Below are 21,662 nucleotides of genomic sequence, written 5' to 3'. Positions count from 1 at the left end.
TGAAATGTTTGATCACCCTCTTTCTAGCTCAGAATCATAATTCTGTAAACACTCATCTATCATTGCTTCTTTATCAGCCATAATGGTCTTTTAAACATCAAACTGTTTATTCTGCCTAAAGTGTATTTTATTTCAAATTCAGGGTGCTTTGGCAAACCATTCTTTTCCTCGAATAGTTAGGCTTAAAACATTTTGTTTTATTGTGATGTGAATTACGTACATTTAAATACATATGCAGAGATTGTAAGTGTTCAGTTGGATAGATTTGACAGTCCTCTACATCCACGTAACTACTATGTAAAACAAGACTGGAAAACTTTCATTGCTCCAGGAAGCTCCTTCCTGCCTCTTCTCTGCCAATCCATTCTTCCTCCCCCAAACTTAGCCACTTTCTGATTGCTTTCAGCATGGAGTAGTTGCATATGCTTTGGGCCCTCATATAAGTCATACAGCGCTGTATATATTCTTTTGTGTTTGCCTTCTTTTGCTCAGCCTAATGGTTTTAAGATTCATTCATATTGTTGCTTGTATCAGTGGTTTATTCCTTTTTCATTGCTGAGTAGCATTTCCATTGTGTGAATATATCACAGTTTATCCCTTTCCCTGTTGATGGACAAATGATCATCATTGTTTTCAGTTTTTGCCTATTTTGTACAAGGCTGCTAGAGACATTCTTACACGAGTGTTTTTGTGAACATACTGTTTCTTTCTTTCTTTCTTTTTTTTTTTGGCGATAAACATCCAGGAATAGAAGTGATGTGTCAGAGCAGATTGAATGTTATAAGAATCTACTGAACACTTTTTCTAAGTGGTTACGCCATTTTGCATTTCTGCGGGAAATTTATCAGAGTTCCAGTTGCTCTTCATTTAAGCATACTTTAAATTGAATCTCTACGTTTTGGGGGAACTCTATAGTTATCTATATCCCATTATGGAATAAAAAATAACAAAAGAATTTATAATCTTGAGGTGAAAAGGAAAACACCAATGTTATATACTGAGTAGCTATTTGATTTCTAATTACTATGAATACCCTATAAGTATTATCTTTGTAAGGCCAACCAATTCAAGCTAATCAATTAATACAGTTTTTTTTTTTCCCCCAGCTTTTAATAAATGGAGACTAAGTAACATTTGGAAAAGTACTATTCACTTTGCTCTGGATTTTGATATCAGGATTAGTGAGGGAAATGTTTAATGTTATAGAATTCCTGCTAAGAGAATGAGCTTGAGAAATTTGTTGTAGGTTTGACCCTGGGAGAGATTATGAAAGACCCTGATGAGGATCGAGGCTCAAAAGTTTTTCAGCTTTTTCCCTGTGATTGTTTATGTGTCATTTCAGGGATTCTTAACTGAATCTTTTCTTGTCCCAGTAAAGACTAAAAAAGAGTTTATTTCATAGCTAGAGAATTTCTCTGCCGAAGAAAGTAGGCTTGGAAAAGAGTTAGCCACTGAAATCTTTATAGGAGTGTTCTCCAGGTGGTTATCAAGCTTGATCCCTGTGCCAGCAGCAGAAGCACTGTGGGAGCTTATGAGAAATGCAGGCTGTCAGGCCTCAGTCAGTTCAAGACCTACTGAATCAGAACCCCTGGGGACGGCTCAGCTCATTCTGTCTTCACAGCCTTCCAGGTGCTTCTGACTCATACTAACTTTTGAGAACCAGTGCATAACGTCAGTTCTAAAGCAATAACTATCTCCATTTATTTTTTATAATTCTTGGTTCTTATGTAGAATTCAGGATGCTTTTTTTTTTTTATTGGAGCATAATTGCTATACAATGGTATGTTAGTTTCTGCTTTATAACAAAGTGAATCAGTTATACATATGTTCCCATATCTCTTCCCTCTTGCCTCTCCCTCCCTCTCACCCTTCCATCCCACTCCTCCAAGCGGTCACAAAGCACCGAGCTGATCTACCTGTGCTATGCGGCTGCTTCCCACTAGCTATCTATTTTACATCTGGTAGCGTAGGTATGTCCATGCCACTCACTTTGTCACAGCTTACCCTTCCCCCTCTCCATATCCTCAAGTCCATTCTCTGGTAGGTCTGTGTCTTTATTCCTGTCTCACCCGTAGGTTCTTCATGACATTTTATTTTCTTAAATTCCATATATATGTGTTAGCATACGGTATCTGTCTTTCTCTTTCTGACTTGCTTCACTCTGTATGACAGACTCTAGGTCTATCCACCTCATTACAAATAGCTCAATTTCGTTTCTTTTTATGGCTGAGTCATATTCCATTGTATATATGTGCCACATCTTCTTTTAACCCATAGTTTTCGTAGCCTTGGCCTCTGGTTCAAATCCGTATCTTGCAGCTGACCATATTTTGGTTTCTGCTCTTTTGTGGGGACGGGGATGTGAACAGGGGCTCTGAACGTCCTCACGCTGATTCTGCAGTTAGTTGCTGCCTACATGCAGCCCCCTTTTCTCTAGCTCTGTCTGTTCATCTCTCAGATCTGCTTTGCACTGGTGGAGGAAACTCCAAAATTAAAGTTGTTTGGAATGATGTAAAATGGAACGGCGTATTTTGATTCAATAATCTGGATTATTGTGCTTTGTGGAAGACGTTTCTGTATTGACAGAGTCCAATAAATAAAAGAAGGTGCTTTAGATTCATTTAAAAGATCGGAGTAGCCTGATAATTTCTAAGTGGTAATAATAGGAAGACTTGTATCCATAAACACTAACTTAACAGACTGACTTTAATTTTTTTTAATTGGGGTATAGTTGTTTTACAATGTTGTGTTAGTTTCTATTGTACAGTGAAGTGGAGTTCCCTGTGCTATACAGCAGGTTCTCATTAGTTATCTATTTTATACATATTAGTGTATATATGTCAATCCCAATTCATCCCATGCCCCCCTTTCCCCCTTGCTGTCCATACATGTGTTCTCTACATCTGTGTCTCTATTTCTGCCTTGCAAACCGGTTCATCTGTATCATTTTTCTAGATTCCACATATATGCATTAATGAACGTTATTTGCTTTTTCTCTTTGTGACTTACTTCACTCTGTGTAACAGTCTCTAGGTCCATCCACGTCTCTACAAATGACCCAATTTCGTTCCTTTTTATGGCTGCGTAATATTACATTGTGTATATGTACCACATTTTCTTTATCCATTCAAATAGACTGACTTTTTTTCTGACATTCATTCATCTTGAATTTCTAGCATACATTTGGGAATAGTCAAAACAGAGGAGACTAAAGATGTGAACCTTTACATTTAAATTTTTTTTTAAAAGTTCATGTTGGGAAAATTCACAGAGTAATAAATATAGATGTATATTCTTATATTACAAACACGATGCTGATAATTACTTGTAAAAATGGGAGTTGTGTTTATTGCATAATAGCTCATTTAGGTTAATTATCCAGTAATCTTAACTAAATGCAACATGGTCAAGTATAAGGAAGGCCATAAAAGCTAACTTTTAAGTAGCCTAAGGCAATGTTTATAAAATCTATGCATTTAAGTCCTCATTTTATTTATGGAATAGTATCTTAAATACATAGATATAGTCATGAGTTATCCAATTTCAAAAAACTAGGCTAACAATAAAACCCATTATAAGACCTTAAGTGCAATGGAAATTTATCTTTCTCTCACATAAACATCCTGGTTGGCAATGCAGTGGTGCCTTAGTCATTAAGGTACCAGGGACCTTCTGTCTGGTTTCTCTGTTGTCTTCAACATGGTCCCAGATGGATGCTCCACTCCCAACATCACATATACATTCCAGCCACCAGGAAGGGGTGAGGGAGGTGGAAGGGGAAAGGGAGGTGGAAGGGGAAAGGGAGTCATCTTCTCTTTAAAGAATGACTTGGAAGTTGCACATATTAAATCTACTTACATCTCATTGGCCAGAACTTAATCACAGGGCCACACCTCGCCACAAGGGAGGCTGAAAAAGTAGTTGGGGGCTTCCCTGGTGGCGCAGTGGTTGAGAATCTGCCTGCTAATGCAGGGGACACAGGTTTGAGCCCTGGTCTGGGAGGATCCCACATGCTGCGGAGCAACTAGGCCCGTGAGCCACAGCTACCGAGCCTGCGCGTCTGGAGCCTGTGCTCCACAACAAGTGAGGCCGCGATAGTGAGAGGCCCGCGCAACGCAATGAAGAGTGGCCCCCGCTTGCCACAACTAGAGAAAGCCCTCACACAGAAACGAAGACCCAACACAGCAAAAATAAAAAATTAGTAAAACTCCTACCTCCAACATCTTAAAAAAAAAAAAAAAAGTAGTTGGGTACTAGGCTAAAGACTAAAAATTTTATTGTTACACAGTGATGGGAGACACATATTGACAACTACCAATCTCTGTCACAGTTGCTTGCGTGGTTTCCAAAAGAAGTTACACATTTTAAAATTTTTATATATTTTTTATTTTTTAAATTATTTTATGTTTTTTTTGAGGTACGCAGGCCTCTCACTGTTGTGGCCTCTCCCGTTGCGGAGCACAGGCTCCGGACGTGCAGGTTCAGCAACCATGGCTCACGGGCCCAACCGCTCGGCGGCATGTGGGATCTTCCCGGACCAGGGCACGAACCCGCGTCCCCTGCATCGGCAGGCGGACTCTCAACCACTGCGCCACCAGGGAAGCCCAGAAGTTACACATTTTAAGGAGGGGATAGAACTCTTAGGAATAATATGGTTTGGCTCATAGTCTACTTCTAGGAATCTATTTCAGAGATACACTGAAAAAAGTCTGAGAAAATGTTACTGTTCATTATGGCACTGTTTTTAAGAACAAGGACTGGAAATAACCCATTCGTCCATCACTAGGGGATTTGGGCTTGGTTGAGTAAATTAAACTACATTCTTTTGATGGATTACGCTGCAGGTCTTTAAAGAAGTGAGACAGATCTCTGTATACTGCTCTGTCAGTCAGGGTTTGATCAGAAGCAAAACACTAGAAGGTATTATATTTATATACAATATATGCAGTTGTAGAAGCTAAATAGTCCATGAAAGGTTGTTGTTTCTGTGTTTGGTGCTGTGTCTTGAAGTTTGCAGGACAGACTGTTGGGAAGGGAAGATGGACATGAAGCAAGGTAGAGCCAGGACAAACTAGAACCTGCTTGGATGGATTAGAGCCCAGGGGGCAGTCTGGAACTTCCGTCCATCTCTCACCACCGCCAAGGCTTAGTGTGAGAAAAAGATTGCTTTGATAGGAGATGCTTCAAACAGCTAGGAGGCTGTTTGAACAGCCTGTCCAAGAAATGGTGGGGGCTTAATTAGCAGACAAAGATGGGTTAGAAATTTGTTAGATTGTATGAAATATTTATGTCTAAGTAAATTTAAGAAGGGGAAAGAAGAGGGAGGGGTCAAGAGTAAGTGTAGAGTAAGATTTCTTTGTCTGGTAGTAATGGAGGAGTGGTAGATACCCTGCAATAAAAGGTGTGTACGTGTGTGTGTGTGTGTGTGTGTGTGTGTGTGTGTGTGTGTGTTTATTAATTTTTATTGGAGTATAGTTGCTTTACAATGTTGTGTTACTTTCTGCTGTACAGCAAAGTGAATCAGCTCTACGTATACATATAGACCCTCTTTTTCGTGTTTCCTTCCCATTTAGGTCACCACAGAACATTGAGTAGAGTTCTCTGTGCTATACAGTAGGTTCTCATTAGTTATCTCTTTTATACATAGTAGTGTATATATGTCAATTCCCATCTCCTAATTCATCCCACCCCTGTTTGTTTATTTTAAATGTGTATGGAGCTGGCTTGGAAGTTAGGACTCTGGAGTCTTGAAATAAGTGAACCTCAGAACCCTGGGATAGAAGTGAATGCCCAAATCTTCCAAAAGGTATTTGCCTGGTCCTGGAAACATTGAGCTTTTGCTCTGATGACTCCATGGAACAGTGGGGACAGGAGACAAAGTCCAGGACCTACTTTAGGTAGAGAATGTACTAGGAGCCCTTGCTTAAAGGTGGGACTCCACGTGTCACATCCACGGTGTGAAGTACAGAAGTGGCAGGAAGAAATATTACCTGTCTTGACTTTATGCTGGTGGAGAGAAAAGAAGAAATCTCTAAGAATTCCGATCACAATATGACCCTTACACAGGATTACAATTTCAATATGTGGCCATAAGTGTGGTGTGAAAACTCTTAAGCAGGTAATTTAATTTAAGTGGTTCCAGGTTGTTGGAGCCCAAGAGAGCTGTCAGGAGGTAACAAAATCCTCTCTGGAGTCACTTCAAGTCAGGCCTCAGAATAGTCCTACAGGTAGAGTTCCACAAAAAAGATAGAGTCCCCTTGAGTAAGGACAAGGAAAGGAAGATACAGGCCCCTCAAGACTTCGGATATTAGAACCAGCATATAGACACTGCAGAAAAGTAGGCGTCACATCAAAAAAGGAGGCGCTTGAGAATATAAGCAGTAGACAAGCAAACCTGAAGAACAGAATGGAGTGTTTAGTAAAGAGAAATAATAAATGAAAGAAAAAAAATCTCTGGTTTAACCAGAAATTATAAACAGAGAAAGGAAGAACTGGTAAACTAGAAGACAAGGTCAAAAAAATTTACCAGAATGTAGTCTAGAGAAACGAAGAGTAGGAAAATAGGAAAGATGTTCAGTATGAAGGGACAGTGAGAAAGTGTAAATATATCTAAGGAACAGAGTTGAGCTCGATTCCTAATAATGCTCCTTAATAGAATTTTACTGACAGAAAAGTAATTCCCTAGCAGTTGCCACTCTTTACAATCAGAACTAGATTGATGCAGTTGGAAATATTTCAGGGAAGCCTCAGCTATTACCTATTTTCCCCTCCAGCAACCTCATTAAGATGGTATTTTCCCAAGTCTGGAATTGTATTCTCTCCTTGATTCCTGCAGTAAAGTATTTAAAGGATACTAGGTAAGGAGTTCCTTAGGAAGCTAAAGTATTAGGCATCCAAAAAAAGGTAACTTGCTAACTCAAAGGTGAATTTTCTCCTAACGTATAATTTTTACCTATATCGTTTATATCACTAAATCCTGTTCAAGACTGGTTCCGTTATAGTCACAGTTACCCAAGGCTTTAGCTTGAGGTTGTGTGCACAGCTCTCTCCCAGTAGTTAATTTTTCAGCATCTACTATAAGTCCTTTATTTTCTTTGTGGGGCACAGTCCTCCCATGGGCACTGTTCTGAGTCCACTCCATTTGGTTCTGAAGGGGCTGCCAGCTGTCTTATCTGACCTCCATCATCTCGGGGAACGGCTCTGTGGCTCCAGCCCAGCTATTCTGACTTCTTTTCTGGGACTTTCTATGTGGAGACAAGGCTGCACTTTCTGCGGGCGGTTTGTCTGGGGTGACATGGGACTGCAGCCACGTCCCCTGCCACTTGGTAAACGATGGTCTCTAGTAGAAGAGAAGTAGCCCCCGCTAGCTGCAAGGTCAAGCATACATGTTCGCTGTGGACGAGAGGAAAGGAGAGAAATAGACACCCAAAGTGGAAATCCTCGCCATTCCCATTCTTAGTTCCTAACCTTAGTTCCTAAGGTTCTCTGGGTTCCTTCTTTCTTTCTTTTTTTTTTTTTTTTATTTCTTTTATTTATTTTTGGCTGCGTTGGCTCTTTGTTGTTGCGTGTGGGATTTCTCTAGTTGTGGCCAGCAGGGGCTACTCTTCCTCGTGGTGGGCAGGCTTCTCATTGCGGTGGCTTCTCTTGTTGCGGAGCACAGGCTCTAGGCACATGGGCTTCAGTAGTTGTGTCACGCAGGCTCAGTAGTTGTGGCGCATGGGCTTAGTTGCTCCGCGGCGTGTGGGATCTTCCCGGACCAGGTCTCAAGCCTGTGTCCCCTGCATTAGCAGGCGGATTCTTAACCACTGTGCCACCAGGGAAGCCCGGTTCCTTATTTCTTGAATCTTAATTTGACTAAGGAGTTTCCCCCAGGTCCTTCTCTTTAATCTCATTATAAGTTGAACCTCCTTTGTGTTTCAGTCTTCTGTCTTTCGCTGATAAAACAGGTAACCTTGACGAATCTAATCTGTCATCTTGTTCCCCTGTTGGATTAGCAAAATAAATGGCAGCCTTTCGTAGCTTGATATAAATGCTACTTTTGTCCTAATGCTAAAGCAGGATGCCCATGTGTTTATAATAGTACTTATTACTTCATAAAGTTGAGAGGATTAAGTGAGATAATCCATGTGTGTATTTGCCTAGTGTTCATGCACATTTTTTTTTTTTTTTGCGGTATGATCGGGCCTCTCACTGTTGTGGCCTCTCCCGTTTCGGAGCACAGGCTCCGGACGCGCAGGCTCAGCGGCCATGGCTCATGTGGGATCTTCCCGGACCGGGGCACGAACCCGTGTCCCCAGCATCAGCAGGCAGACTCTCAACCACTGAGCCACCAGGGAAGCCTTGCACTTTTTTTTAACGCTTCTGTACTAGACACAGCACTATATTGTATAGGCCAATGGACTATTTCATTCAATACAACAGCCTTGCCAGGAATTCTGTTACTATCGCTACTTTATCCATGAGGAACCTGAGGATTAGAGAAGTTAAACAACTTGCCCAAATCCACACAAACAGGATTCAAACCCAGACAGTCTAGAGTCAGGTATTGGGTATGTATGGCACAGGTGGTTCCATTTAATTGTCACAAAACCTCTGCCAGGTGGTATTATCCTGAAACTGAAGTTGAGACAGTTTAAGAAACGTGCTCACAGAGGAATGAGTGATAGAGTTAGGTTTTAAACCAAGATGTTCTGACCCCAGAGGCAGCCTTCTTTCTAAGGTTACCCTATTTTGCATCCTATTTAAACACTGTTGAGTGGAGGGCATCAATGAAACAATTTGCTCCAGTGTCCTAGTTTCATGCCAAGAAATATGCTACTTAAAAAAAAAAATCCTGCAGAATTAAAATGATCCATTTTGTAATTGAGTGGAAATACATGCTATCAATAGCCATTCATTAAGGCAGTGAATCCCTCCTGTAGTATATAGTCCAAAGTTTGACCATGTACTGACTGCGTTAACTTCTCCATTGGCATAGGATTAATTTTCTTCTTAGAAAGGTATAAAAACCACATGACACAGTACATTGTGGCCACAGGTGGGGTTTGGGAGCCTTTGCTCTGTGCTATCATTAAGGGACTTAGTCTTATGTCCCCAGCTAGAGGCAACGGCAGCTGAGAAATGTAGTCTATCTGCATTTCAGAGAGAGAGGGTGAAATCATTTGTCCCTGTCACAGCTCTTCTCGACCTATCTGACCCCTCATTTTTGGACCTGGTCCCCATATACTGTTCTATGTTCAAATATCTGTGCTGTGGGCACTCTCCTCTTTGTCTAGTCTACAACATTTAGAAAGGATTTCTTCAGTTCAGCCATTCACTTTACAAACTACAAAGATGAAAGTAAAAAGAGGTCAATCATCCATTCTTTACACAGCAATTTTCTCAAATTTCGTTTCTGCTTACCTCAAATATACAATAGATATATAACTTGTACCTTCTAAATTTAGAAAGATAAAGTAACTAAATACTACTTCTGGATCGCTTATTCTAATGATGACATTTAAATGCAATTAGGGACTTCCCTGGTGGCTCAGTGGTTGGGAATCCGCCTGCCAATGCAGAGGACACGGGTTCGAGCCCTGGTCCAGGAGGATCCCACATGCTGTGGAGCGACTGGGCCCGTGTGCCACAGCTGCTGAGCCTGCGCTCTGGAACCCGCGAGCCACAACTACCGAGCCCGCGTGCCACAACTACTGAGGCCCGTGTGCCTAGAGCCCGTGCTTCGCAACGGGAGAGGCCACTGCAGTGAGAGGCCTGCGCACAGCAGTGAAGAGTAGCCCCCACTAGCTGCGACTAGAGAAAGCCCGCACAGCGGCGAAGACCCAATGCAGCCAAAAATAAATAAAATATAAAAATAAATAAATAAGTAAATGCAATTAAACTTTTTAAAAGTGGCAGAGGGATATTTAGAAAAGGTAGATAAGGAAGAGCAATCTAGACAGTGTCAAAAATGTACAAACTAGTTATGATTCAAAAAGAATGAGTCAGTGACATTATCAGATGTAGGCGTCTTGTGGAGAAGCTGTTCCTGTATGTCTTTTGAACTTTTTGATTTTATAATTGAATGATTCAGGACTTCAGTGATACTGAAGTAAATATGGCTTTCATCTGTGGTTCTTCTAGTGAGAAGTAAGACTAAAAGCCTTTGCTGCCTTATTTCCTGAATTTACTCTACTCTTTTAGGCAAAAATAGGTCATAAGGATATTGAGGGTTTTTTCGTTCTGTTTTATTTTTTTTAGCAAATACATGAATTATATATGAATTCATACATTCTGAAGAGAAGAAAATTGCTTTAAGTAGTTTTTGAGTGGTAGAAGACTTTAAAAATATTTTTGCCAAATATCAGTGTACACAGAAAACGATTTCGTATTTTCTATTTTAAATTTTTTTGGGTGGGCATCATTAATGCATTATTTTTGTGCGAGCTAGAACGGCATGCTCACTGATGAGAATTAAGTTCCATCCAGTAAGGAGAAAAAATTCATGTTAGATTTGCTAGCTTTTAAATTAAAATGATACACAGAACCTGAAAAAGCAAATAATGTAACCAAAAATAATAGTTCCGTACCTCAGCCTTTACCAAATTCATGCTTCTCTCCCCACAGGCAATCATTTCTAGTAGTTTCTTATAATATATCATCATATTTATAACTAATTTGCTTACACTGCTTTTTACAATTTTAGGCATTATTATTTTAACTTCTTACTAGAATTTAGCTATTTTTAATTAAACTTCTTTCCCCCAGCATGTGCCATTCCTCCTCTCACAATATCCAAACTTTAAAAAATATCTCTATAGAGTTATAGTGTAATTTTGGGTCAGATCGTTACTTAGCGGTTCCATTGGTGTGATTCACAACTGAGCCAAAAAAAATGCATTCTTTTATTTCCACTTTGGTATACAACTCTGTTTTCTCTGAAATGCTTTTTTTCTCTTCCTTCTCTTTTCATTTGCTTGATTGCTCATGTTTCCGTTACTAATATAGTTCTTAATCTCCTCAACGTAATCTTGTGTTTTCTTTATGTTCAGACACATTAGGTGGTCAGTCTGGTTTCTCTTTTTCCCAGACTGTCGACTCTTGGGGCCGTCAATTAAAGTGGTTAAGATTGTAGATTTTGGAAGCAGTCTGACTGAGTTTGAAGTACTGACTCCACTACTTACTAGTTAGGTGACTTTTGGCAAGCTGCTCAACCTCTCTGTTTTAGTTTTCTCAGCTGTACAATGAGAATGATAATACCTATCTTATCAAGTTGACTTAAAGATGAAATGAGTAGATGTAACGATACTGGCACAGTGAAAGTTCTCAGTCAGTGCTCCTGGTGGTTGATGTGCCTTCCAAGGATAACTTAGTTCTATCATTTCTTTAACATGTGATGAAAATATCTATTTTTATATCAGCTATTTAACTGTATATATGACGGCAGCATTAAGGTTTGCTAAATGCAACTTGGAACTCCAAAGGAATTTAATTACCCTGTTGAGGTACTTTAGTTTTCTTTTTTTTTCAATTAAAAAGATATACACCTATTGAAAAAAAGGAATTTAATTACCCTGTTGAGGTACTTTAGTTTTCTTCTTTTTTTTCAATTAAAAAGATATATACCTATTGAAAATAAGATATTTTAATATTTCAGTGTAAACAACATTATAGTTAAGTGGTTAGCAATGCCTCACATTACTTTCTTAAAAAAGATTAATTTTTCTCATTATAAAGGTATTGCATGCTCTACTGGCAAGCTTTGATGCATAACAAGCCACTTACTGGCTTAAATCAACTTTCTGTACAGCTCACGTACAGGCCAGTGATACAGGCTGAACTCACCTGGATAGTTCAGGTTTCACCTGGGCTCCATCATAGGTCTGCCATGAGTTGCAAGTCAAGTGTGGGTTGGATTTGCTGCTCTTAGTTGGGCTATCTCATGTATCTGGAGCTGTGGTGGGTGATCTTTGGTCTTCCTGTCTCTCATCCTCCAGCAGGTTAGCTTGGACTTGTTCACACGGTAGAAGCACATGTCACAAGGGACCAAGCACAAGCATGTGAGGCTCTTGAGTCATAGGCTAGGAGCTGGCACACAGCCTCTTCTGCTAGAGTGTGTTGGCTGAAGCAAGTCACAACACCAGCCCAAGTTCAGAAGGAGGGCAAAGAGATTCCATCTCTTCATGGGAACAACTGCAAAGTCACAGTGCAAAGGGTGTGGATACAGGTTAAAGGATTATGGCTATTTTTCAAGCTTTCATATGTGTTTGTTGAAACTCCTGAAAAGTACAAAAGCGATGATGGAAGGAGCTCATAAATCCATCCCCTGACTCCTGTTGACTTTTTGTTTTACATACTGCTAGACTTTAATCTACAAGTTTAAACATTTTATTACTGTCAATTTATTTCAGTTTTCATTTATTTGATTATAAGTGACCTTTTACCTTTCATGTTTTTTAATTTCATATTTGTTTCTACTGTATGAATTGTTCACATAGACTTCAGTCTTAACCTTCTGGAGCAGCACTTATTGTAAATTTAAAATGAGCATGGAATGCAGTGAATAGATTATTATTCTATTTTGTGGTGAGAAGGCCTTGATCTAGTATTGAGTAGCAGGAAGAATCAGAAGGTTTGCAACTTGAAGTGCAAGATTACCTTTGAATTTGTTTATGTATCTTCTGTGATTGACCTGATAAGTTGAAATATTCATGGAATAGAACCCTATGGAATTTTCTTATACTTTGGCACATTCTTTATATTGTTAATTCACTTCTTTTTTAAAATTTATTTATTTAATTTATTTATTTTTGGTTGTGTTGGGTCTTCGTTGCTGCGCATGGGCTTTCTCTAATTGCAGCAAGCGGGGGCTACTCTTCATTGAGGTGCACAGGCTTATCATTGCGGTGGCTTCTCTTGTTGTGGAGCACAGGCTCTAGGCACGTGGGCTTCAGTAGTTGTGGCACACGGGTTCAGTAGTTGTGGCTCGCGGGCTCTAGAGCACAGGCTCAGTAGTTGCGGCGCACGGGCTTAGTTGCTCCGTGGCATGTGGGATCTTCCTGGACCAGGGCTCGAACCTGTGTCCCCTGCATTGACAGGCAGATTGTTAACGACTGCGCCACTAGGGAAGCCCTGTTCATTCACTTTTCAGGATAATTTTGGACATTAAACAGATGTCTATTTTTCATCATTGGCTTAGTCCAACTGGATATATTCTTAATGCCTGAGTTTATACTACATGATAAAGAGTGATGTATTTTTTTGGTTGTGTTTAATAAAATTTAATATCATGAATCATGCACTCTTTGTAAAAAGTTCAATTATCACAAAGCTATAGAATGTGTATAGAATAAAAAGTGAAAGTTCCTTTTTCCCTACCCAACTACCCAACTCCCTTCCTCAGACCTTTTTCTATGCATTTATCTTTATATATATGTGAATGTATAGAACACACTTACATATAAACAGAGTTATGTAAGATCATACTATAAACATTGTTCTGCAACTTTGCAAATCTTTTTCCATGCATTTACATTTATACAAATATGTGGATATACCGAACATATATACACAAATAATAAAAATAAGCATGTTATAACCATTCTGTAACTTGCTTTTCTTACCAATTTATTTTGGATACATTTTCAGTGTCAGTTCACAAAAATTTAGCTGATTTTTACCTTATAAAGTTTCTTGGGGTGTACCATAATTTATTTTTTTTCCTACTATGGATTGTCAAGTTGTCTCTAAATTTCTGCCCATTCTAAACAGTGTTGAGGTAAACATCCCTATATATATATATTTGGGCATGTGGAAGGAGAAAATTATAAGCCTCTGTTTTTTGTAGTATAAACTTTAAAACCTATATTTCTTAATTTTATTCTGATTTTCTGTAAGCCTCTTATATTCTTTGATTAAGCTCCAAGTGATAAATAATTGATTAAGGCAGACACTGCAAGTCTCCAAATGGCAGCTAGTGAAAAATTAGAAGGATCGAGTATTACTGACACAGATATTGTGGGGAGACAAGATTCAATATATAACTATTTATAGCCTGAAAGCTGAAATTTTTGTAAGACATTTAAGTTGGGGATACTAAGAATAAAAGCCTTGCATTTTTATTCTCTTGTGTATCAGAATTTTGCCTATTCTTATATTTTTCAAACTTATTTTCTGTATTCTGTTATAAAAAATGTCTTTTTAGTCTGTTTATTAGAAGCCCCCCTTGAAAGAACTGGATCTCAACAGTTTAATGTTACCTTTTGGTAAATGTCACAATTACATCTATACCCATAGGCTGGTTGTCATTGAGAGCAGCATTTATCCTCTTATTTGGAAATATTTATGTTTGTTTCCAAAGATAAATTATTTGGAAAAATATACATAGTTTAAAAAATTTTTTAAAATAAATTTATTTATTTTTGGCTGTGTTGGGTCTTCATTGCTGTGTGGGCTTTTTGTAGTTGTGGCGAGTGGGGACAACTCTTAGTTGTGGTGCACAGGCTTCTCATTGCGGTGGCTTCTCTTGTTGCAGAGAACGGCCTCTAGTGCTCTAGTGCACAGGCTCAGTAGTTGTGGCGCATGGGCTTAGCTGCTCTGCGGCATCTGGGATCTTCCCAGACCAGGGCTCGAACCCAGGTCCCCTGCATTGGTAGGCGGATCCCTAACCACTGTGCCACCAGGGAAGTCCCTAAAGTTTTTTTTTCTTAAGTGGGCAGAAAACATTAGAACATTTTTTCCCTATTCTTTACATCTTAACTCTAATGATTCTTCTTTTCCAAGAACATGGTTGTCTCCATTTATTCACACTTTTTATGTTCATGAATAAATTGTGTAGATATTTCCATTAGGTTTGGCACATTTTGTTGTTAGGGTTATTACTAGGTTTTTCATATATATATATATATATATATATATATATTTTTTTTTTTTTTTTGCTATTACGGATAGGATATTTTTCCATTACATATTTCTAATTGGTTATTACTGGTATATAGAAAGCTATTGATTTTGTATGTTAGTATTGGCATTTGGAGACCTTACTCAATTCTCTAATGATATTTCAGTTAGTTATCTTAGATGTTCTAGGCAGAAAATCTTATCCTCTATAGCTAATGATAGTTATAGTTCTTTTTTTTCCCAATAATTGATGAGACATTTCTTTTTTCTTTATTAGAACTGTCTCATCCTTTTAAAAAATTTTATTGAAGTATAGTTGATATACAATATTATATAAGTTACAGATGTACAGTATAGTGATTCACAGTCTAAAGGTTATACTCCATTTAAAGTTATAAAATATTGGCTATATTCCCTGTGCCGTGCAATATATCCTTGCAGCTTATTTTATACATAATAGTTTGTACTTCTTAAATGTCTCATCCTTTCTTAACTTGGAACCCATTCGGTACTCTTTATTTCTAAGTCACGGGCCCCTTCCTTCCATTTCTCCCAAGGTGTTAAATTTTATCAAATTCTTTTTAGCTGTCTGATGAGAGGATTATGTGATCTTTCTTCTTTCATGTCTTGATGATGTGAATTTCTTTAACATATTTCCTAATGTTGAGTAATTCTTGTATTCCTGGGATAAATTCTACTTGATCATGATGCATTACTCTTTCAACTTATTGCTGGATTCAATTAGAAGATTCTAAAAAAGACCTTTATGTTCATAAATAAAGTTAGACGATAGTTTTCTTTCTTGTATGTGTGAACATGAATATATATTTATATGTAATATTGGTCTGTAGTTTATCCTTCCTTGTAGAATGAACTGGGCTGCTTTATTTTCTGTGCTTCAGACCAGATTGAATAACTAGATATTATCTGTTTTATAAGGTTTAAGATAATTTGCTTATAAAACTGTCTGTTTCTGGTGTGGGACATCTTTTACTTCCTTTTCAGTATCGTTTCTGGTTGTTGGTCTACTATCTATTCTATTCTTGAGTAAATATTGGTCATCTGTATCTTTTTGTAATATCATATATTCTCTCTGGATTTTCAAATTTAGTAGCATAAACTTTTCTTTGCAGTATCATTTGATTAAATATTTAAAAACCTATAAAATATTTAGAATAATGCCTGACACATAACAAATGCTTAATAAATGATAGTAGCATATGAAGAGATGTTTCTATAGTTATTATTTATAAAGCTTCAATAATTTATTTTAATATGAACACCATAAGCCTAAGCCTTTATTTAGAATGTTGAGCCACGAGCACACTCAGAAAGAGTGTTCTAATTCAGGAGAGAGAGTGGGGTATAGGATTTCTTAGAGATTTAGCAAGAGAGGGCAGCCAACGAGCAACCAGTTTCAGGAATAATTGGTCCAAAATGGTTTCCAGAAGGGAGAGGAATCATTCTTGTGATTTTTGTATCTGTTGGTTGGACAATTCAGATTTTATAAGAAGGTGAGAAGGAATAGTTGCTAGGTACATGGTAACCTGAGGGCCACTGTGGAATGTTTTTAGCCTGTCAGGGATTCTTACAAAGATTATTTAGGATTTATAACATATCCCAGCATATTTGGATGCACATCGTATCATGTTAAACCAAGCCAGAGTCCTCTACTTCTTAATTACAGGTAGTTCCTAATGTGTTTCTCAAAATGTGAACCAAATCAGATGTCTGAAAGTCAAAGATTGACTTGCATTTAATAGAGTTCTTTATCAGAGAGGAAATATAAAAATTCCAGTTTGAACCTCACCTTTTAGATATAGCTGTCAGTGACATAGTTACCAGCATTATATATATGTCTCTTTCAGTTTTTTTTTCTTTCTGAATTGAACAATTCAGGTGACTTAAATGCATCAAGCATCCAAGCGAGGTGAAAAATGTGTGTGCAGTGTACCAAATGATTTCTTTGTTGATCTCGGTTTTACAGTATTTTCTTTTAGGAGGTGGATATCATTTCACAATGTGCATCAGTGGCATCAATGTGTTTGTCTTTCTGTTTTTGACTTACAAAATATTGAGGGCAAATATAATAGTAGTATAGAAACATTGCTATCCACTGTCACGATATTATTAATGATATTATTAACATTGTCAAAACTATTGACTAACATATAGGGATGTTTTGAGCTGACGTTTTCATAGTTGATCTACAGAATTTCAAATTTGGAGTTAAAGGCACACAAAAAGCCCTTCTGGGTTTTTCATTTTTCTTTTTTTTTGGCCACGCCACGTGGCTTATGAGGTCTTAGTTCTCCGACCAGGGGATTGAACCCGGGCCCTCGGCAGTGAAAGTACAGAGTCCTAACCACTGGACCACCAGGGAATTCCCAGGTTTTTCATTTTCAATATATATAAGTGTGTGTTGAGCAAAAGTTGAAGCTGTGTAAACTGAGGTCTGCCCATGCTAATAGGTTAGATAAGTAGGAAACGTTAAACTCTTAAGGCCATTAGGTTATTTAGGAATTTTTGTATATATTCACTTTTCACAGATAGAAATAGAGTTGTCAGGTTTGTAAAAGTTACAGTTGGGGAATTTTTCTCAATTTGAAACATCCATTAATATTTTCTTTATTCTTTCAGCATCTTTCAGTGTTGTGCTTGAATTTATGGATTCTACCTAATTTATCTTTATGTCAAGCACGGAGTATGTCTTGGGGTATGAAATGATTATTAAATAAATGATATTTGTCTTTCTTAAATCGCTGGACTACAAATCATAGTTTCCGCCTGTATAAGTATGTATGCCCAGCATCCTTAGTAATTTGGTAGTTTTAATCCATGATTTGATATAAAGGAATTTATGTAAAAGAAAAATATAGATTTCTAACAGAGGGGTGACATACAGTCATTCACAGAGGCAGGTACTGGGTTGATATGTATGTGGAGATTTTAAAGAATATTTGATTTATCGAATAAAAAGCCCAGTTAGTGTATAAATTTGAGAAAATGGGAGTGATTTGCTGCAGGTGAGTGAGAGAATTCTAGATTTAATAGTTGATTGGTCTCAGGAAAAACAGCATTTATTTATTCTTAGGATTTCATTGTCAATTTTTGAAAAATATGGCAAACATAACATCCTCTTTCTTAAAATATGTAGTTGTTGCTATGATTTTTAAGGCTTATGGTGAAGCTCAAGCTTGATACGTGTTCAAATTTAGTATTTCTATGGAAATCCACTTTGGGCAGATTTCCGCACAGTGTAACATAGTGGTTGTCAGCTTGGGTCCCAAAGTTACCACTTATTATTTTATAACTTTACCAAGTTACTTAATATCTCTGTGCCTCAGTTTTCTTATCTGTAGAATTGGGATAAATCTAATATCAATCATGTTGATTGTGAGGATGAAAGGAGATGATACATTTAAGATGCTTGAAACAGGGACTTCCCTGGTGGTCCAGTGGTTAAGACTCCGTGCTTCCACTGCAGGGGGCATGGTTCGATTCCGCATGTCGCATGTTGCAGCCAAAAAAAAGATGCTTGAAACAGTGTCTGGTTTGTAGAAAGGGCTTGATAAATAGTAGCTGTTTTGGTTGTTATTACTATATTGTGGTTTCCTTTATTTCTTATCAAAGGTGACTTTTTCTTCTCTTAATACTATTTATAAGGTAAGTCTGTTGCATATTTATCAGATGGCTCTCATCTCCATACTCGTCCTTCTCTGTTCTCCTCTGTAGTACTTGGAAAGGGGTTGGAAATTAGTAAACTGTATTTTCTTGACGTCCTGGCGATCTGAGTTTCAGCGAGAGTCTGTCAATGGACAGTACGTGCGCTTGTTTAGAAGGTGGGATGAAGGTGGAGAGGAAGGAGGCCATTGTAGTTTTGGAGGCGTCTCCAGTCGTGGCATTGACGAGACTCTGTTCCCGTTCTGCAGCCTTGATGTCGGCAGCCTTGACGGGCCTTTTGTGGGGACTGTCCTGCTCAGCAGCAGCACAGGGTGGTTCCAGCACCGTTAGTGGCTCTTGTGGGTGACTGGGTCCAGCCCAGAGGTGGTATCTGTTTCCTGATCTCTGAGTTGCATTATTTCACCATTTGCTACAGCAGCATTTCCAACATCTTCCTAACAGAGTCCCTGAATTAAATTCCTCTAAATAAGTTTGTTTTCCTGATTGGATCGTGGTTCAAAGTCAGTAGCTACTCTTCAGCGTTACATACGCAAGGGTGAATCTTGCAGTCTGATAGATGTATCACATAGTTCCAATGTGTCTTTCTTATTCTTAGAAGTATTGTTTTCTGTTGGTGTGTTCCAGTGATTTTTTTTCTGTCCATTCTTTGCATTTAGGAAGTCAGTGGATACGAGCTAATGTTTGGGAATTGTATTGATATTTATTTATTTATTTATTGACGTATAGTTAATTTACAATATCATGGTAGTTTCAGGTGTACAGCACAGTGATTCAGTTTTATATATTATATTACGTTATATTAAGTGTATATAAATATATATTCTTCAGATTCGCTTCCCTTATAGGTTATTACAAAATATTGAGTATAGTTTCCTGTGCTATACAGTAGGTCCTTGTTGGTTATCTATTTTATATATAGTAGTGTGTACATGTTAATCCCAAACTCCTAATTTATCCCTCCCCCCACTCCCCTTTTCACTTTGGTAACCATAAGTCTGTTTTCTATGTCTGTGAGTCTCTTTCTGTTTTGGAAATAAGTTCATTTGTATCTTTTTGTTTTGATTAGATTCCTCATATAAGCAATATCATATGATATTTATCTCTGTCTAGCTTACTTCACTTAGTTTGATAATCTCTAGGTCTATCCAAGCTGCTGCAAATGACATTATTTCATTCTTTTTTGTGACTGAGGAATATTCCATTGTATATATATACCATAGTTTTTTTATCCATTCATCTGCTGATGGACATTTAGGTTGCTTCCATGTCTTGGCTATTATAAATAGTGCTGCTGTGAATGAGCTAACTCAGTATTTAAAGCAGCCTGTTTTTGATTCCTGCTTCTAAAAGATCACTGAATTATGATTCTCCACTTTCTCCACCCTTCTACCCAAACACAACCACTTAGAACCTAATTGTTAAAAGAGTAGTTCTCTGGCATCTCTGAAATTTTATTCTAAGCTGTGAATATCCATTCTGTAGGTACTGGTACTAGTTGACTATTTGGAGATTTGTGCATGAGTAGGTAATAGTGGCCACTGGATAAGATGATTGTAAGATGCTATTGATTTTTAAGCCACATTCCAGTTTCAGAGATGTTAAAATGTGAGGGGTAGAGGACGTATTAGAATCAATGAAATACAGTACCTTATATTGAGTCAGTGACTTTAAAACATTAAAGTATTATTATAGGTATTTTCTACATCACATTTTTGTATCTTTAGTCCCTCAGTTTCCATAGATACAGTGTTACCCGTGAGGAGCTATTAAATCAATATCAAGGTAGCTTGAAAGCCCATACCTATCTTTTAATTTCTTAATGGATTCATTGAAAAAGTGCTGCATCACTGATGTGCTTGGTGACACGGAAAATGATATTCTGTAGAGAACATGTACACTGATAATTTTAAGTCAAAAAGTGAGCGGGCAGAATTAGATGCTGAAAGTAAAAGAGTTTGAGGAATTGCTTAACTAATTTTGCTTACATTTTGTTATAATGTATATATAAAGGTGATATATAATATCCACATCTGATTAAATCTAAAATTTTTCTTTCAATAAGAATGAAATAAAAGTTCTAAATGTTCTGTCAGTTTAATTGGCAGTTTTTTCTTTCTCAGTGGTTCATAAAATAATGGTGATTTTACAGTTGACTGTGAAAACTAATATGTTCTTTTTCTACTTACACATAATTGTTTTTGTTGGGTGATTCTTTTTTTCCTCTTTTAAATTCTCGACATGCTGATGGAGAACGGCTTTAAAATAATGCCCCTTAACTAAGCATTCCATTATTTCTTTGCCATTTTGCCAGTTTATCTTGTTAGAATCTATATAAATGAAGTTCATTCGTGTCTCCTTGCCATATAGAAAATCTATTGGAAACTATTTACTAAAGGAATTCTAGTATCTTAAACATGAAAAATGGACAATTGCTAGTGAAATGGTTGATGGGAGAACTTTTGCTAAGTCAATGCTGCACAGTAGAGAGTACATGAGGAAAAATAACCCTGAAGAGTAATTGCAGAGATTACACAAGGTATGTTACAAGTGTGGTTGAATTTTAGCATATACACTAAGTATACTGATGCACATTGTGAAATGATACCCATCTCCTAAAAGATTTTCTGTTACATTAAATGAGACAGGAAAATGTAATGAGGCTAACATCGAAATTGTGTAAGGCAGTAGTCCCCAACCTTTTTGGTACCAGGGACCAGTTTCGTGGAAGACAGTTTTTCCACGGACCGGGGGTGGGGGGGCGTGGGGGTGGAGGAGGATGGAGATGGTTCAGGAGGTAATGCGAGCAATGCTTTGCTCACTTGCCTGCCGCTCACCTCCTGCTGTGCAGCCTGGTTCATAACAGGCCATGGACTGGTACTGGTCCGTGGCCCAGGGGTTGGGGACCCCTGGTGTAAGGAATATGATGGTTGCTTTATCATGTCTTTGCTTTTGTGCTATATGTTTGCAAATGATTTTGAGAAGAAATCTAATTTGTCTCATTGTGTCCAAGTACTGGAAATGTGGGATTTTTAAAATAACTAATTATCAAAGAAAAAGAATTAGCATGCATTTGAGTTGCAATGGGTCCAGGAATTTTTGTA

At 37.8% G+C, this 21,662-nt stretch overlaps 1 protein-coding gene across 1 annotated transcript in view; it reads left to right on the top strand.

Moving 5' to 3' along the window:
• The window catches only part of BCKDHB (branched chain keto acid dehydrogenase E1 subunit beta), a 236,875-nt gene that overhangs the window by 54,034 nt on the left and 161,179 nt on the right, over positions 1-21,662 (top strand). The window lies entirely within an intron of this gene.

This window comes from Phocoena phocoena, chromosome 12 (assembly GCF_963924675.1).
Source record: "Phocoena phocoena chromosome 12, mPhoPho1.1, whole genome shotgun sequence".
In the NCBI taxonomy this organism is placed as follows: Eukaryota; Metazoa; Chordata; class Mammalia; order Artiodactyla; family Phocoenidae; genus Phocoena; species Phocoena phocoena.
This window is presented reverse-complemented; position numbering and strand designations above follow the sequence as displayed.